Below are 23,303 nucleotides of genomic sequence, written 5' to 3'. Positions count from 1 at the left end.
TGGGAAATCAAAAGGTTTTAGGCTGGAGTTGGAGCCAGAAGAAGAGAGAGAAAAAAAAAAAGACAGGAGTTGTGAGGGATAGAAAATCTCAGTGGTGGGAGCCAGAGGACAGAGCACAATGACAACAAGGGAAGAGCAAGAAATATTGTAATACTTGGAGTCACAAGGGTTTGGAAAATGAATGGAAAGGAGCTGAGCCTAGTTGAATGGACCTGAGAATAAACCAGCTGGGACGTGTGCAGTACGCGGTCGGATGTGTCCTCAATGCTGTTTTCTCCTCTGCCTTTTGCTGTTGTGTTTTTGGTTTGAAAACCACCCTCGCTGCAGCTGAAAGATGTATTTGGGTCACCTGGGTGGATAGGTTTCTGGCGATATTTGTTCTGGCACCTTCTGCCAGTGAAAGGGAAAAAAAATCAAAATAGCCCCCTTGTAAATGCAAATCTCAGCTGTTTGGCGCGCGGGCTGTTTACAACAGCTCCCCATGCTCTAAGCAGGGGAAAGATATTTTTTCCTTCCAGGCACATTTTTTTTTTTGAATTTGTATAAACAAATTTTGACCTATGTGAACGCACTAACATGCCACTGTGCTTCCTGTTCTTAGCCATTTGTACGCACTTTTACTATGCCAGAGCCTCAAAGTGGGACAAGTATTTGTTTGTTCAGGAAGCCGGGGCAATCTGTCGCCTACTCAGATTGTCTCACAATGGAGTAAAAGCCAAAACTAGTCAGAAAACGGCTTTGCTTTAAGAGCAGTCCATGTTGTTTAGATGCAGAGTTTGAAAGACGTACAGAACACACAAACTCCAAAGAAAGACACCTGGAAAGATTGGAGGATCAATAGCAGTGTTCCTTACTTAGCAATTGCCTCTCACACTGTGGGCTCCGATTCTGCAAATACACATGAGCCTGCCTAATATTAAGCATGTGAGTAGCCCCATTGAGGCCAATGGAACCTAAGCCAGGACCTAGTCATATAAAGTCTCACTGAAATGCAACAGCCTCTGGGGTGGATGGCGGCAGCCAAATGGAACAAACAAGACTCCTTAGGGTTGGGAGGAAAGTAGGAATAAGAGATCCTCCGGAAAAGGGCTTTATTCCAGAGGATCGCGCCAGTCTAGACGCTTTTTTCCGGCTTTTCCCCAAGCCGGAAAAAAAGCGGCGGACATGTTTATTTAAATCCCGCGGGGGATATTTAAATCCCCCGCGGATTTCCCTATTCCAAAGTTGGAAATTAGCATGGCTATTTCGGAATAGGGGCCAGTCTAGACGTAGCCAAGGAGAAGAGGCTTAATATAAAAGTTAGTTATACACAAATATGCCAGCTTAAAGGATTGCTTTCTAATGAGCACACAGGATAACCATTACGGTTAGAAGTATCATTTCTGTGATGATTAGATAGGGCAATACATCTGTTGTTTTCCCTGCTGGTGTTCGCAGCTTTTAAACACTTTGGGTAAAGAAAGAAAAGCTCTGTGAGGTTTGCAGAATAAAATGAATGCGGCCTTTTTCCAGTGAGGAGGCTAAAACAAGGCAGTCTCTTGTTAATGTAAGTTTGCCGTGACCTGCTGTCCTCTCAGGTTCTGCAAGGTGCTAGCATAAAAGCCCAAATCACTGGAGCATGTTTAAATAGGAGGCCTAAGCCACTTCGCCTAAAATTCGTGCCGCTTAGTAGAATGGGAAGCACACGATAAAAAGAAGGCCCTTGTACTTATGAAATGCCAGAGATAAATTGTGTGGAAAATTCTTTAAACTAATGAGCTGAGAAATATTCTGCAAAGGCTATTTTCCACCCTTCGTTCTAATTGCATCTTAAACATTCATAGCCCGAGCAACCGGAGAATCGCGCACACTCAAGTTGTGGTTCGCTTGGAGCAATTTATTTGATAAGATAATAAACAGTATCAGCAGAAGTTGAAGACAGATGATTATGGATGGGGCTTGGAGCACCACCTATCTTTAGGGTGACCTGATATTTTCCCATTATAAAGCCCTGTTTTTCCCAGTTGCTTATAACTTTGTCAAACTTTAACTGTCTGGGGGGTGGGGGCTGATATTTTCAGTGCTCGGTGTGTGTCTTTGTCAGGCTGAATTGGTTTGGAAAGTTTCAGCCAAAATGGTTCAGGCATTCCCAAGAATCAAGTCAGGAACACTAAGGTGCAATGCTCTTCTGGGAGGAACAGGGGTGGGGGGATGAATCTGGAGGTGTTTTCTCTGAAATGTTCTAGTGCCCCAATGTTCTCCAGAAGAGAGTTGAAATGTGGCTGAAATGTGGCTTTTTGTCAGCCACAGGCCCTTTGCCGTGTCTGTGAAAATCCACCCAAACTTGGCCAATTTATAAGCTTATTTGAAAAAAAAAATCAAACTTTGCACCTGCTACAGATGTAATAGTGTAGCTGTTTGAACGAGTAACTGATAAGCTCATGCTTCTCGGTTACCCAAATGGTTACGTGGCTCCTAGTCCGGCTCCCTGTGAGCCACCTGGTGTCCTGTGCTGTTGCCTCTAACACAGAGGCAGCAGCATGGGGCAGGAGGCGGGGGTTGGTACGCGTGGTGAGCCAGCTTCAGAGCAGGCTCCCCACACACACCGGGTCCCTGGGAGAGAGGTGGCCGGCGGGTTCTCGTGCACACTTGGGAGCCGGCTTAAAAGCTGGCTCCCAGGGAGCTGGCTGCCCCCATGTGTACTCTTCCGAAGTTACACGGTTAATCGATGACACACGTTTTAACGCCTAGCACATGCAAGAACTTACTAGCAAAAATATTTGTGGCTTCATCCTCTCACAGTTCCTCCTGCTGACCTGAGCACATGTGCATGTCATATCTGACAGGTTAGGTTTATAGTGACTCAGCAATGCTTTCCATGCAGTGACTGTTCTGGGATGGCGCAGAGCCGGACACTGGGCCTGTGAGCAATAAGACTGTCTGTCATGAACTCTCCATACTTTCCTCTCGCCCACGCGCTCCCGTCCCGCTGCTGGCCGCCCGCAGTTGTAATTTGGATGCAGAAAGGACAAAAGCCAGACCAGGAGTGGGGGGAAGTAGTAAATGAGGAAAGGAACTCCAGGGAGACTGGGATTGGGGTGGGACCAGGGGAGGGAAATGGGACGGGAGCCCGGAGGAGAGGGAAAACATGGGGGCCATGGTGGAGCTAGTTGTCTGAATTGGGGAGCATCTGAGACCAGACAAGCTGGGGAGAAAGGAGACTGGGCGTAGGAGCCAGTGAAGTGGGAACAGAGCGGGACGGGGAGAAGTGAGAACTGACAAGGTGCAGGAGGAGAAGAGGGACTGGGACTGTGAGCCCAGGAATGAGGCGGGGGAAGGACTGAGATCGGATGAGGATGCCAAGGAGGGAGACTGGAAACGGGGGAGCCATTTAACTCATCTGCTGCCCGGAATGCCCTCTCCCCCTCAAAAGCAGTGCTGTTCCTTGTCGCTGCTTTGTCTCGGAAGAGCCGAGTGGCGTGGAAACCGGTTCTTGCAGTGTGGCCTGAAAACAGCCAATCTTGAGCTGAAGCATGTTTTGCAGCTCTGGATCCTCCCCCAGGAAGACCTCCCGCCCTGTGCCAGGGTTACCTCCGCAGCTGGCACATCCTGCTTCATCACTGTCGCTTGAAAAGCCGCCATGGAGGCGTCTGGGTGCCTCCTTTGGGGGAAAGAAGGTTGCAGGTGTGGAGACTGATCCACTCCAGTTCAGGAGGCATTCAGACTTGTTTACCCTAATGAAAATATCATGTGAGTCCGTTTGCGGATACAATGGCTTTGTTCACCCACACGCGTCACTTCTGTGCTCCCTTTCATCCCATGTGCCATGTGGTGCTTTGCCGCAACAATGGGCTGCGTTAGAGTCGAAGCAGTTGGCTCGTCCTTTGTTTTGAATGTCCAGGCTTGGTGTCATTTTGTGCAAGTCAGAGCTTCTGCTGGGCCAGTATATTCTGTGCAATTGGACAGGGTAGGATGTCTCTAGAGACCCCGGCTCCAAGCCTCCTAGCTAGCTCACCAAGCAGAATGGAACAGCGCAGGTAGGCAGCAGAAAGGCCATTTGTGATGGTTTGCTACCTGCGTAGGCCCAGTCTCATCCGTTGCTCTGGGTCAGTGCTTTTTTTTTAAAGTACCCCCTTTAAAAAAACCTGTAAGTACCCCCAGAACCTAGTTTTCAGACACAATTTGTTTTTAAGCCTTTGCAACATATTTGTTTAAATAACTTAATCGTAGCCAGACGGGCAATTCAATTTTTGGGTGTAAATAGGACAAAAATAAAACGCTGTAAAACTTAAAACAAAAATTCCATTTTCTCCAAATATCAGTTGTGTTGACGTGCCCTCCAGACGTCTCTCAAGTACCCCTGAAGGTACTCGTACAACTAGTTGAGAAACACTTTTCTGGGTGATGGTGCTTTTCTGCCTTCCTTTGGTCAGTCTTTGGAGGATTGAAACAGCACATTAGTGGTTTCAGTAGCCCCTGTTCAGCACCCCCCTTTCCTCACTAGCTTCCCTCCTGCCTCTGGAAACCCCTCTCCTCCGTTGCTGGGTTCTAACCTGGCTGCTATTCTCCAAAGAGCACCTGACCCTTTATTTTTTGTATTCTTGTAGCCCTGAAGATTTAGCTCTTGGCTCCCTGAAGTACTTAGGGAATCAGTTCTGTTTCCCCCTCCTCTCATTTAATCTTTTAAAATGAATTTAATCCGTTCCTGTCTGGCCGAGTCTCAGCGGTGACCGAATAGCCCCATCGCATTCTTATTTTGCTGTGGGAATAAAATACGCACTGTCCAACTGTGTCAGGTGAGTGGATAAGAGCTTTGGAGCAGGGTTTTTCATTGTGTGTTTGCACAGCATCTAGGGCAGCGGGATCTTGGGCCATGGCCTGGTGTTCTAGGGGTTATCGCAATACGTAAGAATATATAATATGTCTGCCTGGCTTCATCTTCCCGAGGAGCCCTTGAAATGAACCGTTGAAGTGTCTGCTTGATGAAAATCTATCTTCCCATGTCCATACGGGGTCAGACCATCTATCCCAGGATCCTGTCTGCTGACAGTGGCCAATGCCAGCTGCCCCAGAGGGAGTAAGGAGAACTTCCACTATTTGATCTGAGGAAGTGGGTCTGGCCCACGAAAGCTCATCACCTAATAAACCATCTTGTTAGTCTTTAAAGTGCCACATAGTCTTGTCTTTTGTTTCAGGGAATCATCAAGTGATCCCTCTCCAGTCACCCATTGCCAGTTTCTGACAAACAAAGGCCAGGGACGCCATTTTGGGTAATAGCCATTGATGGACCTAATGCAGTGGTCCCCAACGCGGTGCCTGGGGTCGCGGCACATGCCGGTGCCGGCCCCAGGCGTGAGGTGCATGGGTGGCCCCGCCCTCGGGCACGCGGCGTGTGAGCGCCCCACCCCTGGGTGCCCGGCAGCCCCAAAAGGTTGGACCACTGACCTAGTGAAATACGACCTTGATGCGGCTATTAGAAGGCGGGTGCATAACTGGCTGGATAATCGTTCTCGGAGAGTAGTTATTCATGGTTCAGAGTCATGCTGGAAGGGCATAACAACTGAGGTTTCACAGGGGTCAGTTTTGGGACCGGTTCTGTTCAGTATCTTCATCAATGTTTTAGATGATGGCATAGAGAGTACAATTATTAAGTTTGCAGATGACACCAAGCTAGGAGGGATTGCAAGTGCTTTGGAGGATAGGGTCATAATTCAAAATGATCTGGACAAACTAGATAAATGGTTTGAGGTAAACAGGATGAAGTTTAATAAGCACTAATAAGGAAGGAACAATCAGCTGCACACATGCAAAATAGGACGCGACCATCTAGGAAGGAGCACTGCAGAAAGGGATCTAGGGGTCACAAGCTAAATATGAGTCAAAAGTGTGACTGTTGCAAAAATGGCAAACATGATTCTGGGAGGCATTAATAGGAGTGTTGTGAGCAAGACACAAGAAGTCATTCTTCCGCTCTACTCTGCACTGCTTGGGCCTCAATTGGAGTATAGTTCTGGGCACCACGTTTCAGGAAAGAAATAGGAGAGGGCTCAGAGAAGAGCAACAAAATGATTAAAAGTCTAAAAAACATGATCTATGAGGAAGACTGAAAGAATTGGGCTTGTTTAGTTTAGAAATGAGAAGAATTTTCTGCTTTTTAAAAATGTTTTTTAAACTGGCTCCCCTCGTGGACTAGCTCCTGTCTGGCACCCCGCATGGCTACCTCTGATACAGAGGCAGTAACACGGAGTGCCGGGGGGTCCTCTGGAGTGGGGCTGGAGCGCAGCAGCCCCGCCCCCAGGGACTATAGAATAGTCTAGTAACCAATAAGAATTCATGAAGTTAATCGAGTGTTCAGTTAACCGATATTTTAAATCCCTGCCTCACACCTCTGTGAAACGGGAAATATTATTGTGACAAGTTGAGTCACACAGATCCACTTGAGACCGTCACCTGATGGGCTGATCGTACCACTGAGCTCACCTACCTGCCCTCTGGGGTGCCCCATCACCTTGGCCTGCTGAGCCAGAAGCTTAGGTCTCACCCACCAAAGGCACAGAGCTGGGGTCACAGCCCACAGCCGAGCAACAAAGACACAGAATGCCGCTGACCTCTGGGAAGACTCAGTCCCAGAGACTTGACACAGCACCTGAAGGAACATCGCAGGGAGGTCAAAACCCCCAGCCAAATCCATCTTACTCTGCGTAAAAGTTTTATACAGAGAATGTTCATAAGTTTGTTCCCTTTATCAATGAAAGAGAGAGATGCACGGCTGTTGTCCCCCCAGATAACAATTATTTACGCGGGGTTTAATAATAAACACAAGTGATTTGATTAACTATAAAAAGTAGGATTTAAGTGGTTGCAAGCGATAACAGAGAGATCAGAGTAAGTTACTGAGCTACATAAAATAACATAAGAACATAAGAATGGCCATACTGGGTCAGACCAAAGGTCAATCTAGCCTAGTATCCTGTCTGCCGACAGTGGCCTATACCAGATGCCCCAGAAGGAGGGAACACAACAGGTAATCCTCATGTGATCCCTCCCCTGTCACCCACCTCCAGAGAAACAGAGGCTAGGGACACCATTCCTACCCAGCCTGGCTAATAGCCATTGATGGACCTAACCTCCAGGAATCTATCTAGCTCTTTTTTGAACCCTTTGGACTTTGTTAAAGTCCTACCCTTCACTGCATCCTCTGGCAAGGAGTTCCACAGGTTGACTGTGCGCTGAGTGAAGAAAAACTTCCTTTTGTTTGTTTTAAACCTGCTGCCTATTAATTTCATTTGGTGACCCCTAGTTCTTTTATTGTGGGAATGAGTAAATAACTTTTCCTTATTCCCTTTTTCCATACCAGTCATGATTTTATAGACCAATATGCCAGCTTAGCCTAATACACTAAGAGAAGTTGTTATAAACCATGATTTCTCACCCTAATTCTTATTTCAGGTAAAGTCTCTCTCAGGCCAGATCTCTTCTTTTTGACCTGGGACCAAACACTCTTCTCTACCCCGTTGTTAGAGTTCTTTGGTTTCCAGGTGTTTTTGTGTATCCTCTCGGAGTAAGGAGCAGTCTGTGACACTAGATGAAGAGAATCATCATGTACTTCCCATTTCCTGGTATAGAATTTACCCAGGGTGGGAATTCTTCTTTCAATTTCCCAAACCCTGTCGAAAAGTACCAAATTCAAGATGGATTCCTGCACCAGGTGGCGTGATCACATATAAGACCAACCATAGTTCAGGCTCATAGGAAAAAACAAACTATTCACAGATTTTTGCCTGCATTCCTTGAGTACTGCTAATAGCTTTCACATTCAGGAGACGACAAACTCTTCAGCGGTAAATTACTTGCTCCATTTTGCGTATTTGAGTTGGGCATATTCATATTCAGAAACATGTTTCCCATAAAAAATATGGGAGCACATTGTCACAATTATCATCTGCGTTTTACAGATGGGGGTAACTGAGGCATGGAGGTTTAGCAGTTTATCCAAAGTCACACAGTGATTCAGGACCGGAATTGGGACTGGTAATCAGGAAGTCCCACTCCCAGCTCCCACTCCCAGCTAATAATCACCCTACCTTTTGAGACCTTTATGCAATTACATCTACGTTGTAGACCAGGGTTAGTCAACATGCAGCCCGTGGGCTGCATACGGCCTGCAGCCCGTTTGTTTGCAGCCTGCGGGTGGGAACCAAAACAAAAAAGCAGTCACTATAATGGTCTTCTGTCCATATGCATTTTAGTAGTTAAATTCCTGGACTGTCATTGCTCAGTAAAAGTGCTGTCATATGGGTGGAGATCGGGTAACTATTGCATTTTATTAATATCAGCAGAACTGACTTAAATGGGGCCTGTGTGTTGTATAGTCTTGCCTTAATCTTTGTATTCATGCCTGTCAGTGTGAAAAGTTATTTGCATATATTTGCATGTATATGCAACCACACTTAAGTTGTGATCCTCGGCATGTGCTGTATCATTGTGGACCCTGGGGCTTTCAAAGTTGAGTAGCCCTGTAGTAGAGAGTGTTGTGTCAGTCCTAGGCTAGTAGAGAGACAAGGTGGATGAGGCAACATCTATTCTAAGGCCAACTTCTGCTAGGAAAAGCTCCATGTAAGCTCAAAAATTAGTCTCTCACCACCAGACGTCGATCCAACACAAGGTATTACCTCGCCTACTCGGTCTCTCCACTGCTATATTGGCATTAGATGAGTGCTGTTTACCAGTCTACTTTTATCAATTGCTCATTTTAGACAGGCCCATTTTAAACCTTTTTAGCAGGTTAGTTTCCCACAGTTCCATTTTACTCCCACTTAAACCGTTTGTTCTTCTGGTGTAGTTAGAGATCATGTTCCGTAGCAATACAAATAGCATGCTCTGCTTGGCAGGAGAGAGTAAATGCTTTTTTTTAGTTTTTTAGAGATGCCCTATTTTACTCTGCACTGTTTTTTAAATTGTGAATATAAAGCACGATTTCAGTAACCATTTCAAACGGTCAGACCAGTTCTATGTAGCTTTGATCCTAGGCAGGGTAGCATTTCTGTAATGGGCCGGGCAATTTTCTAATTATGAAAGAATTTCAGCACATCTGTCTCCCAGCCAAATTAGCAATGGACCACTGGTTTGAAGGATACATGAAATATCTCCGTCTACCTGGGCAGGTTCAGAACACCCTCTGGACAAGGGACTGAGATTGAGTTTGGTGGACTGGTTCTAGCAGCAAGTTGTAGATCACAAACTGCTACCACATGTTGTAGTTTGTTTGAATTATAGGAACACCCAGAGGCGACCATTAAGATTCGGATGCATTGTGCATTTGTATACATAGGTACGCTCCATTCTTTCCAGGTAAGCTCTGACTGGGGTGCCGGTACGGCGTCTGGAGGCGGTGTGACCAGGTAACGTCTTTTGCCCAGAAAGCAGGACAAAGGCCAGAGGAGAGCCTGGCTGGAGGCTGGAACCAAGATGCGGGGCTTGGGTCAGGACAAAAGCCAGCCCCCTAGCTCTGGGCTCCCCTCTCCCAAAAATGGCTGGTACTGGCTGCTTCTGGTTTCTGTGCTGACAAGTCTGTTCTACAATGCGTCCCTGCTGATTCATAAACCTTCTGCCCTACCTGCCAGCTCAGAGTGGCGGGGGGGAGGAGCGCCAGGCCTTCTGACTTCTCCACACTTGGGAGATTGGAGGGGGAGGGTGGGCCTTCCATCATTGTACTAAATCCACCTCTCCAGGAGGAACATACACATTCAGGAGATGACTAGGTCAATGGAAGAATTCTGTTGACTGCATGGTGTCTGTACCAGGGCTTAGGTCGGCTTACCTACATTTGCACAGGGCGTGGCATTTTCTGAGGGCGTTACTCCCTCCTGGCTTTGTAGTGCAGACCTGTCCACCGAGAGAGCGCCCGGATTGTATTAGGAGAAGGTAGGAGAAAGGAAGCCCTAGTCTCACTTTAGAGGCGGCAAATCAAGGTACAAAGTTATCCAAGATCACGTAGGATTGGACTCCCACTCTGCTGAACCGTCCTATCCAGGCCCTCAACTGCCAAACCAGCTTTTGTGTCCGAATAAATGTAAAGCTTGACACCAAGCTTCCTTTCCCCGTCACGGGCTTCCAGCATCTGGTCATTAGCGAGTTCACAATCCAGTCTCCTAAGGGGTCTGTTCAATTAATAATTCCCACACGTCGTCTTTCTATTATGCTATTTGCTACTTACCCTTTCTGCTGCTTGAACGCATTTTACTTTTTGTTTAATTCATCGGACTCCTCCTTTCAAAGTCCTTTTTTAAAACAGTGATCCCTGGGGCTGGAAGAGGCAGTCGTTAGTTAATGATTATTTGCCATCCTGTTAGCACTGTCATCAAAGTGCTTTAGGAATATGAATGATTTTACCTTCAGGACACTGCCTTCAAGTAGACTACTGTACCCCCTTGACAGACAGGAAACTGAGACACAGGAAGCCACGTTCAGAGGGCTGTGCAAGGACAGCTGTAAGGTACAGGCTGATGAAGTGGTTTGAATGCGAGCTGGGTTGTACGTAGGGTTGCCAGGTGTCCACTATTGAACCGGACAGTCCAGTATTTGGACTTTGTGTCTGGTAAACAAATTGAGAAAATACCTGACATATAAATGTCTGGTATTTTGTAATTAAGGAAGTTTGGCTGCTTTTCCTGGGCCCGGCTCGGTGCCTGACGGAAGCCCACTCAGGACATGTGGCAATTAAAGGGTCCACGACTGCATTTTGGCATGACTTCCCGAATTCCCCCCTCCCTCCCCACTCCCCAGGTCTCCCTGGTTACTCCCCAGCACTTTTTTTATTTCCCTCAACACATTTTTATCCAGTATTTTTTTTAAACCATCTGGCAACCCTAATGTACCCTTCAGTTTGATCAGGGCAGGTGAAGGTATAAGTCCCTAGCTGTGAATTTGGCCCAGTGGAGTTAAGTGGCTAGCTCTGGGTCACACAGTGAGCCAGGATCCCAGGAGTCTTTGCTCCCAGCACTTGACTACTCTCCCTTCCAATACACTGTTGACAAAATATTGACTACAGGCAGTCCCCGGGTTACGTACAAGATAAGGACTGTAGGTTTGTTCTTAAGTTGAATCTGTATGTAAGTCGGAACTGGCGTCAGCCGCTGCTGAAACTGATCAGTTTCAACCGCGGCTGAATCTGGACACCAGTTCCGACTTACATACAGATTCAGCTTAAGAACCCCAGGCGTCCCCAAGTCAGCTGCTGCTGAAACTAATCAGCAGCTGATTCCAGGAAGCCCGGGGCAGAGCAACTCTGCCTCGGGCTTCCTGTAGTCAGCCGCTGGTCAGTTTCAGCAGCGGCTGACTTGGGGACGCCTGGGGCAGAGCAGCTCAGGTGCTGCTGGATTGGTCCAGTAGCACGGCCACTCCTCGGCGCTACTGGACCAACCCAGCAGCACCCCAGCTGCTCTGCCCCAGGTGTCCTGATTCAGCTGCTGCTGAAACTGATCAGCAGCGGCTGAATCAGGACGCCTGGGGCAGAGCAGCTGGGGTGCTGCCGGGTTGGTCCAGTAGCGCCTAGGAGCGGTGCTGCGGGACCAACCGGCTGCACCCCACCTGCTCTACCACAGGCCCCGGGCTTTGCACCACGTCTCCCTGGTCTGCTGGGGGGGGGGCACTAGCTGCATCCCCCCCCCAGCAGACCAGGGAGACGCGGAGCAAAGCGGCGGAGGACCCGGGCTGGACCGCGGCACTTCCAGATCAGCGCCGCGGTCCGGCCCGGGTCCTCTGCGGCTTTGCTCAGCGTCTCCCTGGTCTGCTGGCTCCCCCAGCAGACCCGGGAGACGGGGAGCAGCTTTTCTCGCCCCAGAGGAGGCGGGTGGCGGGACCAGGCATCCCGCCGCTCCAGTCCTCCGGGGCGAGAAAATCCCCGTTCGTAACTGCGGATCCGACATAAGTCGGATCCGTGTAACTCGGGGACTGCCTGTATTGTGGCACTTTCATGGTACTATAAATAGGGTTACAAGCTATCAGGGTGCACTACAAGAAGCTTCCACTGTGCATGATGAAATAGAATCATAGAATAATAGGACTGGAAGGGACCTCAAGAGGTCATCGAGTCCAGCCCCCCGCCCTCAAGGCAGGACCAAGCTCCGTCTACACCATCCATAACCATAAGGAGTTATCGGTGGACCTGTAGCTGCTCGCAACACCATCACCGCTGGCTTGGCTTCACAGGACAGCAGAGAGACAGAGACAAGACAGCTGGAAAGGTTTAAGTGGGAGGAAGAGGGACCTCTTTTCTAGGGTTCAGTTGTTTTTCTTCAGTCAAACCTTGGATGTCTTTCACAGCTAATCCCTCCCCTTGAGTTCAGTTAGTTCATTTGATCCAAGTACTGTTTTTCCCCCCCTTTTCAATTAAGTGTCCTTTTTCAATAACTCGCTGTGGCAGGGAGGCAGACAACTACTTTGTGGTGTTCTTGTGTGGTTTACAGGCGGGCTGTTGGCTGTGGACTAAAACAGAAACATTGCAATACGAACTACAATCTTCTGTTTGATAAACAGCACCCAGACCATATGTTCCGCTGTTTATTTCCACGGATGCCTTTTCCATTTCACATACCCGCCCAGGAACAGATACCGATGCCTGTTCACCACGGTGTCAGGTTCATTGAGAAGGGACATTGGGGGGTTGTGCCGCTTTGTATGCTGGCCTGTAAAAGAGAGCTTTGATCCAACAGTAGAGAAAAACAGCCACCACAAATTCCTTTAGCCTTGCACCTGGGACTGCTGGCTTGCCAGACTCTGCAGGTTTGAAATGACCTATGAATGTTTGTTTGCCCTCAGACTGGAAACCTTCCCTTCTGTTGAGTTGGGATTTTCATTTCACTGCTCGGTGGCTGAGAGGGATCAGATATTTAAAAATCCATTTGTGACTTTTACAGAGGAGACGAATGCCACGGCAAATTGCAACCAAGCCGCTGGCCTCTTGCTTATCTTGCAGTCAGCTCTCTAGCCTCGACTTTCTCCTTTCAGCGGCTTGCACAGACCACGTGGAGAGCACTGTGAAATAGACGCATCTTGCTTTAAAGTGTGTGTGGTACATAGTTAGGGAGCTAAACCCTGAAGAACTTTTTGCACCAGCTTTGGTCATTCTTGTATTCGCTGCTGTTGTCATTAATGACACAAGATAATAGTGGTTAGTGCTGGTGCAACCCATGCACCTAGTGTGGTTCACTGTCCCATGCAGTGGCACCTAGACCACAGCAACAGATAAGAACAAGAGACCTCTACAGCAGGGGTGACCAACCTGAGGCTCATGAGCCGCATGCGGCTCTTCCCCCCCTTCCCCCGGTATGACTCGCGAAGCTCCCCCTCCCCCATGGCTCGAAAGCCACCCCCGCGCCCCAAAAACAGCCCCCTCCTCCCTGCTCCCTGTGCTGACCTGGGCTGCGTGGCCATGAAAGCTGCAGAAATAAAAATGGCGGCAGGCGCCGGAAGTCTTCTGTGGCCAAAAAGCCTCAAAACGTGTTTAACTGCGTTTAAAGAGGCAGAGCTTCTTTTTTTTTTTTCTTGACAACTTTGCCCCAGCTCTTCGCGTTGGAGCCACTGTTATCTTGGCTCTTTGCCCAGAATGGGTTGGCCACCCCTGCTCTACTGCATGGGCTGAGAGCCAGCTAGCTTTTAGCTCAGAGGGTAGAGGCTCCTATGCCACGCTTCAGAGGTCCCAGGTGCAAATCCGCCTGGTGGTAGTGTCACTGGCAAAGGCCTATTGTGCATATCCAGTTCCTGTTCCTTGTATAGTAATGTACCTCAATGTGTTTGATCTCCCTGTAATTAGGATCAAACCTGTAATTCCGCACACTTCCCTGCCCTGGGGGTCTGCTCCTCTGTACACATGCTGCTGCCGTCTTTGTCCTGTTCTCCTGCTCTGTTCCTTCCAGCTTCAGCTGTACATTTCTTGCTGGTATAAATGACGCCACAAGGCCTTCCTCCTGCATGGAGTGCGGTGATTGCTCTCTGCAAAGCCCCGAGTGGCAGTGCCCTGTGCACTGATCGCTTCATTTTAATACCAGACAGCTTCCCTTTGACTTTGCTCAGCACATCCCGAGCAGCGGCCTCGATATTTCTGTGTGCTGTGTTTGGTTTTTCAGAGTGCGAGACAATTGTACTGTGCCTCTCTGGTCCTCTTCCACATCTAGCTCACTGAGGGCTTGTTTTTATTTGTAAACCCAGGGTCCGCCAGTGAAGCATCACAGATATAGGCATTGCAAAGCTCTGCATCGCGGGGAAAAAGAGGGTTTGGAGGATGACGTTAAAGCGGAAGAATTGTTAGCCGCTTGCTACCTGGGGACCAGTTATTTCTCAGACGATTTTCTTTCCATCGTTCTTGGATTTATTTGAAATAGGACTGATCTTAAAAGGAAAGAGTTACTGACACTGCTGTGACATTTGGATAAACAAACAAACAGAAAAAACAAAAACCCAGCCCCAAAACCTCAGACATCGCAGAATGATGTGAACACACGTCATGCTAGTGGGCTGATATTTATTTTTACATTCAGAGGCTGAGTTTAGCAGTTGGTAAGCAATTTTTAGGTCCAGAGATGTTTTGGAGGGGGGATGTTTAATAACACCTAGTTTTGGAAGAATTAGTCCCTGTTTCTCAGCCTGTCCAGCCATCAGGAAGAATAATATAAACCATGCCAAGGGAACATTTTAAACAACCATTTGGGGGCTGTAGATTTGAGATGATCTTGTGAACAGGCCGAGAAATGTCCTTCAATAGCAAGTTTGCCTCACCTAGTTTTAAAAATAACTATTTTGTGCCATGGTCAGGAGATTAAAAACTCTGACGTGTTGAGAATGTTGGTGTATGCACAAAACTCCAGTGTGTGGCTATAAACTACAGATAAGCATTAGTGGAATTTCTATTTTAGGGACGGTTAATGCTGTTGGAGTTTGGCTGAGAGAGAGAGAGAAGCGCTAGCAAGCTTAGCAACAATATTTGTATTCCATTTTATTTTCTTATAAGAATTTGCCTCCCTCATTTGATGGAAAATGCTCTTATTGATCAACACTCCAGTAAGAAGATTTTCTATTTTTAAGCCCTGGTTGGAGGAACTCTGTCTGGACAACTACATGTTACGCTTTCCCAAACCAAATGGAATAGTTGTGTCTGTAGTGCTGTTGTATAATAGCTATTATGTAATGGCTGGTGGTGCCAACTAAAAATATACTCCAAGATAACTTCCAATTCTGTGAAGCATTTAACTAGTGTCCTCTTTAAGTTTCTCCTTCCAGACTTCTCTCCTTGCCGTCTTTGAGGAATAAATAAGGTTTGCATAGATGCTGTATCCATCCCTTCGTGCTTCCTACTCCTCCTACTTCTCATCCCCTCTTTCTTTCTCTTGCTGTGTTCCCCTTTACTAATCTTTCTTTCCTCCCCGTTAGGTCGTATCCATTTCTAAAATTCGACATATTAGCTCACCTCTTCCCTCGGCACGCAGCACATCCTCCCCCCCAATAAACCATTGTTCCCGGCAACTCCTTTTCAAATGCTTTGTACGGTTCAAAGGTACGTGCTGCAGGTTGGATCTCAGAGAAAGGCCTGTGTAAAACCACAGGGGGTGGACTTGGCTTGATGCGCTCTCCGTTTAGCATTAGGCTGCTGCATGTGCAATATTGTGTTGTCACTTTTCCTCCTCCAGCAGAGCAAGAGTTAAAAGGATGGAGGCTTTTTCATTGCGAGCCTCTCTTTTCATGACTATTGGAAAAGGCAGGCTGAAATCTAGCACTTGAGGCCAGTGCAGATTTTTTGCGAATGGTTTTCTAAACCAGTGAAACTGTAACCAGGCCCTTTCCCCTCATCTCTCGACCCAACTTTTTTTGCAAGCTGATCAACAACTGGCAAAAGCAAATCGGTCAAATGCACGGCTTTGCCAAGTACGTGGGAGGCGACCCCTGCTGGGAGGCAGAGGTCTGTGAGGAGGTAAGTGGCAATGCCAGCCCTGCATGGGAGGGAAGATTCAGGAGGGGGCGTGGCTTGGGCTGGCCCTGTGTGTGGTGGGGAGAAGGAGGACGTTGGGTGGTCCCACCTGTCGTGGGGGAGGAGAGCCATTCCTGACTGGTGCCCTGTTTTCCCTTTGGAAAAATACTGTCACCGTCCATGCTAGGGATGTTAACAGGTAGCCAGTTAAACGGTAACAGTTAAATGGTACCCAGAGCAGCCCCCCATACACAGCCCGCTCCAGCCCCATCGGGCCACCAATGGGGGGCTGCCATAAACTGGGGCAGCCCCCACGGGTGGTAGCCGGGAGCCATGGCAGCAGCCTCTCGTTTGCAGGGCCAGGAGCAGCCTGCCTGTGGCGTGCCCCCCTCCCCGCCCGCATCCCGTTAAACGCAGAGTCCGCGCTACGTTGAACCGTTTAGCCAGTTCAACGGGATTTTACATCCCTTCTGCGTCCCATAGGTGGTGATGGCGTGAAGCATTTTGTTCTCGGTTTGTCGTCAGTAACTACGGTTTGTGAGGAACACCGCTGCGGCTGTGATGGCCGTGATAAAAGTACAGTGAGGCGTGACTGGAGGGTTGTGTGAGAGAGCTCTCAGCGCGTCCCTGGCAGCGCGGAAGGCCGAATAAAACGCCATGGAAAACGAAGAGCTTGTTATGCTCACTTGGCTTGTGTGAGGGCTGTCATGGCAAGTGCTTTTCCAGCGTGCCCGAGGACTGGGTCCGTAATAATCCCCACTATGAGAAATGAGGTTTTTGTGACGTTTTAAAATGAGGCTTTGATGGAAATGGCCTTCGCCCTGCCACTTTGCCCTCTGGCTACAGGCCAGACGTGGAGAAGCACAGTCCTTCTTGGCAGACGGGTGCAATGAGGAAAGATGGGCTTGTGATCCAGGCACTAAGTTGGGATTTGGGAGAACTCGGTTTAGTTCCCAGCTCTCCCATAGGCGCTGTGGGCATGTCCACACAGCAGAAAAACGGCCCCGGCAGCAGTGGGTGTCAGGGTCTGGGTCAGTTGACTCAGATTTGTGCTGAAGAGCTAAATATAGCTCTTTCTTCACTCAGCGCACAGTCAACCTGTGGAACTCCTTGCCAGAGGATGTGGTGAAGGCTAGGATTTTAACAGGGTTCAAAAAAGATCGAGAGAGATTAATGGAGGTTAGGTTCATCAATGGCTATTAGCCAAGCTGGGTTGGAATGGTGTCCCTAGCCTCTGTTTCTCTGGAGGTGGGTGAAAGGGGAGGGATCATGTGAGGTTTACCTGTTGTAATCCCTCCCTCTGGGGCATCTGATATAGGCCACTGTCGGAAGACAGGATACTGGGCTAGATTGACCTTTGGTCTGACCCAGTATGGCCGTTCTTATGTTGTTTTATGTAGCTTAGCTGGCATGTTGGTCTATAAAATCATGACTGGTATGGGAAAAGCGAATAAGGAAAAGTTATTTACTTGTTCCCACAATAAAAGAACTAGGGGTTACCTAATTAAATTAATAGGAAGCCGGTTTAAAACAAACAAAAGGAAGTTTTTCTTCACTCAGCGCACAGTCAACCTGTGGAACTCCTTGCCAGAGGATGTGTTGAAGGCTAGGACTTTAACAGGGTTCAAAAAAGAGCTAGATAGATTCACAGTGGGTGATAGGGGAGGGATCACGTGAGGATTACCTGTTGTGTCCCCTTCCTCTGGGGCATCTGGTATTGGCCACTGTCGGCAGACAGGGTACTGGATGAACCCTTGGTCTGACCCAGTATGGCTTATGTTCTTATGTTCTGACACCCTCCCACCTTGGCACTTGTCAGCAACAAGGCTGCTACCCAAAACTGAGCATCTACATTGCTATTTTTAGCTCTGACCTGGGCTAGGAGACTCGCTGTCATGAGGGCTGAAGCGGGTTACTATGTTGCTGTATTCTCTGTGAATACAGGCAAGTCTCTTTCTTTGGAGCAGTTGGGTGCTAGCATAATATAAATGCTTATGGCAAATCGTAATAGTCGGCCAATAATACTTGTGTAGGGCTTTGGAAGCTGGCTTTAGGCTCACACAGCCTGGCGTTTGTGTTCTTTTTCTTAGTGGAGTAGGGCGCTGTTTTCACCCTACTCCAATATTAACGTTTCTAATAATCATTCTGGTGCATCCTCTTCTGGGAGGGTTGGGGAAAGCTTTTTCTTGGTCTGGATTTTGTCATCAATTTCCTGAATGATTTGGTCAGCCATGTTTTTTGGAAGGGGCTTACCATGTCAGTTTTCCTGCCCATCGCTTTTTCTTGGAAAGAAAAAGAGAGCGCGCGAAAGCAAAATGAGTTCCAGACACAGTGATTTCGGCTGGTGCGTCAGCTGGCGGAGGCAACTCGCAATATACTCATGGCTGTGTGTGTGGGAAAGGCCAGGCAGCAAACTGGCTTAGAAGTGAAATACAACATCAAAGGGAGGTGGGGCAGACATCAATGTTAACGAAGCCGAGCCAATCCAGCCCAGCAGAGTTCTGCGCTACACTTGCCTGGGCTGTCCCAGGGTGGCATCCTGGTGCACTAATTCACGCAGTGGCCATGTCTGTTCAGTGCCGGCAGAGAGCTGAAAGACTGACGCCTTACAGCCTAGAGATCCTGCAAGCCAACCCCAGAAGCCAATGGATCTCACTCCAGCCCTTTCTACGTCTCACTTGAAAAATCCACGTAATTTTCCACCTAGAAGATGCCCCGGGTGCTTCTACTTCATGGCTAGATGGGTCATCGCCACATGAACTACGCACCTGCTGTCACTTTCCAGAGTGCAGCCCCACTAGGGATGTCAAATCCCGTTTAATCAGTTTACCGGTTAAATGTTAGGTTAACCTGATGCTTAACCCATTAATTGACTAAGCAGAATCCCAGATTGCTCTAGCTGAAGCAGCCCCCGGCCCTTCATGGGGACACAGCAGGCTGCTCCCAGGCATGGGTTAACTGATAAGCATCACTGATTAACCAGTTACATGTTCACATCCCTAGTCCAGACCACTAAAGGGTTATGTCACTACCTGCCCTATCACCCTGTGTCTTAACGGCTGTCGCTCCCAGTCCGGACACACCACCAGCCAGTAGATAAACATGCCATATCCTGAGTATCTGTGCTCTTTAGCACTATGACCCTAGCATCTGGCGTACAACACTGCCACCCGAACCGAGGCTCTGTGCAGAGCTGACCCCAACACACTCCCAGTCATGATTTCCACAGAACCATCTGCCTGGGGCTGTCCAGCTCCCTTAGCACTCAGCAAAATAAGACAAAAGCACATCTCCGCTTATTCAATGAAGTGGGCAGATACACCCTTCCCTGCAAACACTGCACTGAGCTGCAAAAAACAAAAGTTTATTCAACAAAAGTCACAGGTCGAGTGATTCCAAGTAGAAGGGATAAAGGTTAGAAATAGGGATGTGAAACTGGGCTCACCCGTTAATGTTCATGGTTACATGCAGGTTTACGGTTACAGAGGCAGCTGTGTGGGGCGCCAGGCGGGAGCCAACTGCTGCCCTGCATGTAATTACTTAATTACACGTATGTTAACATCCCTACTTAGAAAGGGATACAAACTAACGAAGTAGGCCTACTTTTCTAAGATGAAAACGTAATTTCAGTCGGTTACAAATCTTGGCTTAAGCATTTTTTCTTGCCTATAATCAATTTCCAGAGACTCGGTGTTGCCAACGCTCATGGTTTAGTCACGAGTCCCATAGTCGTTGTTTTCCTTAAAGTCTCCGCTCCTGGAGCCGAGTGGAGATGTGATGAGTTCAGTCTTGATTTTTAAAACAAAAATAAAACCCTAAATTTGTTGCAGAAGGCAAATAAGTGCACTACATCTATGATTTTTCTCATTATTTTGGGCAAACCTGACTCATGATTTATGAACCTTGGGGTATGCAATACTGGAGGCTTCAGTCCTGTTGGTTGAAGGACCCATCCTTCTACCATCTCAAGAGTGCTGGCCTCTTTAGCCCCTTAAGGGATGGATAGCTTAGGGGTTCTTTGCCCCTCCTTTTAGAGCACAATAAACGTTTGAAAAGCGTCTCTTGGAATGTACCGTCCTTGTGTCAAGAAGCCGGAAGTCTTCCTAGGACTTCCCTCCCCTGTCGAGATTAAGCAGTCTTCTTCTCCACTTCCTTTTATGGTGTCTTTTTCTAACCTTGCATGAAAATGTTCCTTCCTTGTCAAATAGGCAGTCGTTTGTGATCAAGACAGGCTGCCTCCTCAGGCATCTTTCGGGCTTGGATGGCTCTGTTTGCTGCATATGTAAATTGCTTTCCTATTGTCCCTGGCCACCCAGCTTCATTTGTATTCAAGAGCTGGGTGGGCCTGTTTTCTACTGCATTCAAACACAGACTTAAAACCAGTACTGGAGAACATTTCTAACTCCACACAGCGTTAATACATACATGTCACAGGGGGTATGTCTACACTACCACCCTAGTTCGAACTAGGGTGGTAATGTTGGCAACCGGAGTTGCAAATGAAGCCTGGGATTTGAATTTCCCGGGCTTCATTTGCATAAAGCCGGGCGCCGCCATTTTTAAATGTCCGCTAGTGCGGACTCCGTGCCGCGCGGCTACACGCAGCACGGACTAGGTAGTTCGGACTAGACTTCCGTTTCACGAGGAGTAACGGTGGTTCGGAATAGGAAGCCTAGTCCGAACTACCTAGTCTGTGCTGCGTGTAGTCGCGTGGCACGGAGTCCGCACTAGCGGACATTTAAAAATGGCAGCGCCCGGCTTTATGCAAATGAAGCCCGGGAAATTCCAAACCCGGGCTTCATTTGCAGCTCCAGTTGCCTACATTACCACCCTAGTTCGAACTAGGGTGGTAGTGTAGACATACCCAGGGAGAGCAGTCACCAGTGTGCCATTCATTTGCCACTAGGATAGTACAGGACACTGCTTAGACACAGATCGTGAGGCCCGTGAGTTGGGGTACCCTACTCAAGTGAGCTGAAACTTTCTGCCAGATCCCGAGGAGCTCTTGACTCATTGCACACCTCCCCCTTTACAAAACTGCAGGAGTAGCCCCTACTAAAAGGGTGTCATAAGGAGGAGGGAGAAAACTTGTTCATCTTGGCCTGTGGGGATAGAACAAGAAGCAATGGGCTTGAACTGCAGCAAGGGAGGTTTGGGTTGGACATTAGGAAAAAGTTCCTAACTGTCAGGGTAGTCAAACACTGGAATAAATTGCCCAGGGAGGTTGTGGAATCTCCATCTCTGGAGATATTTAAGAGCAGGTTAGATAAATGTCTATCTGGGATGGTCTAGACAGTATATGGTCCTGCCACGAGGGCAGGGGACTGGACTCGATGACCACTCGAGGTCCCTTCCAGTCCTAGTATTCTATGATTCTATGATGCCAGAGGATGTTGTGAAGGCCAAGACTGCCACAAAAGACTAGTTAAAAAAAAAAGCTAGATAAATTCATGGACGACAGGTCCATCAGTGGCTACTAGTCAGGATGGGCAGGAATGGTGTCCCTAGCCTCTCTTTGCCAGAAGGGGAGGGAACATTTGTACCCTGTTCTGTTCACTCCCTCTGGGGCACCTGGCACTGGCCATGGTCAGAAGACAGGAGACTGCGCTAAATGGACCCTTGACGTGACCCAGTGTGACCATTCTTGCATTAGGCCCACTAGCAGGTCAGAACTCTCTTTGCTGGGCAGGGTGTCTTCCACCATATTTTTTTTCCCTTTAGATGGAAGAAACCTCCTATTTTGCCTCCTCTGTCTGTTTACAGCCTCCACAAGATACCATAGAATACACATAATTTGACCTCAGAATTGTTACAAGCATTGTACAATGGCGTCGGTGAACAGTGTAGTGTTAGAGTTCAAAAGATACATGTCACCTTTTAAATAAATCTCATGATAGCTGTGTGTGAAGTGCAGGGAGTACGTAAGGCTTGACGAGAATTGCTGACAAAGCCATGAACCGCGAAGGGGTGTCTGTGTCATACCTGCATATCTTTAAGTATTCAAATGAGTTCTCCAAATTAAGCTTTTAGGATTAGTCATCTTAGCTGTGCAGCATCATTGATGGGTTGCCAAGGACCCGAGTTTTGTCACCATGACTACTAAAACAGCGTTACTGGGACACACAAACTGTGCTAAAGTTTATTAAACAGAAAATTCACGTGACAGAAAATGCCTGGGTGGAGTCTCAAGGTGCATCTTGTTTAGCTGATGGAACTCTCAAGGGTTAATGCAAAAAAATCATCCAGCCATCAAAAGTGGGGCTTCTGCAGAGGGAAAAACTAAAAATCTAAGGCTATGTCTGCACCATAGCCTCTTGCGCAAAAACATATGCAAATGAGGCGAAGCGTGAACTATCGCCAAATGAGGCGAAGCGTGAACTAAACCCCCTCTTGCGCAAGAACCATTCTTCTGCATTTTTTGCCTCTTGCACAAAAACGGAGCCTCATTAATTATGCAAATGAGGCATGGCAATATTCCACGCTTCACCTCATTTGCATATTTTTGGCGGGAAACGTGGGCAGTGTAGACATAGCCAGTGTGTATTACCATGTACACAGGATGGGTCAGGACCCTCTTGGGATGCTCATCTGATGTGCTAAGAAGACTCCACTGGAGCCTGCTTCCACTGACAACCTGGGCACCCTATAGCCCTGCTTTGTTGAGCTTAGCTCTCTGGCCTGCTTTAGCCAAGATGCAGACACAGGCTGAAGGCAGTACAGCGGAGACCTTTTCCCAGCTCACGTTCACATGCCCTCTGGAAGCTGAACTCCAGATAATCTGCTCTGTGCTGGATAGAGAACTGTACGGTGCAAACTCATGAAATTTGCTCTTTTTCCCACTGTAAAGAGAGACGGCACAGACTCCTTGCTCCCCTAAGCAGTAATTATTTACACTGGGTTTTACTACATACACGTGATTGTATTCAGTGCTAAAAGACAGGTTTTAAGTGGTTGTAAAAGGTAGCAGATGGAACAACGTACATAACTGAGCAAAATAAACAAGCACAGTAGCTTAATACACTAAGGAAACTAGTTCCATCGGTGATTCCCACATTTAGGGTTGTGACCCAGTACTGGGTCGCAGGACATGGGTCACTGGGCTGGCAGCCAGATCACCTAGGCGGGTGGGGGGTAGAACTCCCTGGCATCTGTGCAAGGAGCTCCGCAGGAGGGGCAAGGGGCTTTAAAGGATATAATTATTGGCTCATGGGCATCAGTCATTTTTCCCAACTAGGACACAAGAAAAAAAGTTTGAGATGAATGGATGAGCCCCTGGCTTAACGTGGTTACATTCCAGCGTAGACCTGCCCTTGGTTCTGGAGAAAAATTTCTCACCTGGGAAATAACAACCAGACTCTGAGGA

General features: G+C 48.0%; 1 protein-coding gene across 5 annotated transcripts in view; it reads left to right on the top strand.

Annotated features, from left to right (window-relative positions):
• Positions 1-23,303, top strand: part of CASTOR2 (cytosolic arginine sensor for mTORC1 subunit 2) — a 243,787-nt gene that overhangs the window by 126,562 nt on the left and 93,922 nt on the right. The window lies entirely within an intron of this gene.

This window comes from Pelodiscus sinensis, chromosome 21 (genome assembly GCF_052426305.1).
Source record: "Pelodiscus sinensis isolate ZL-2025 chromosome 21, ASM5242630v1, whole genome shotgun sequence".
NCBI classification, from domain to species: domain Eukaryota; kingdom Metazoa; phylum Chordata; order Testudines; family Trionychidae; genus Pelodiscus; species Pelodiscus sinensis.
The sequence above is the reverse complement of the archived record's forward strand: the minus strand, read 5'-3'. Positions and strand labels throughout refer to the sequence as shown.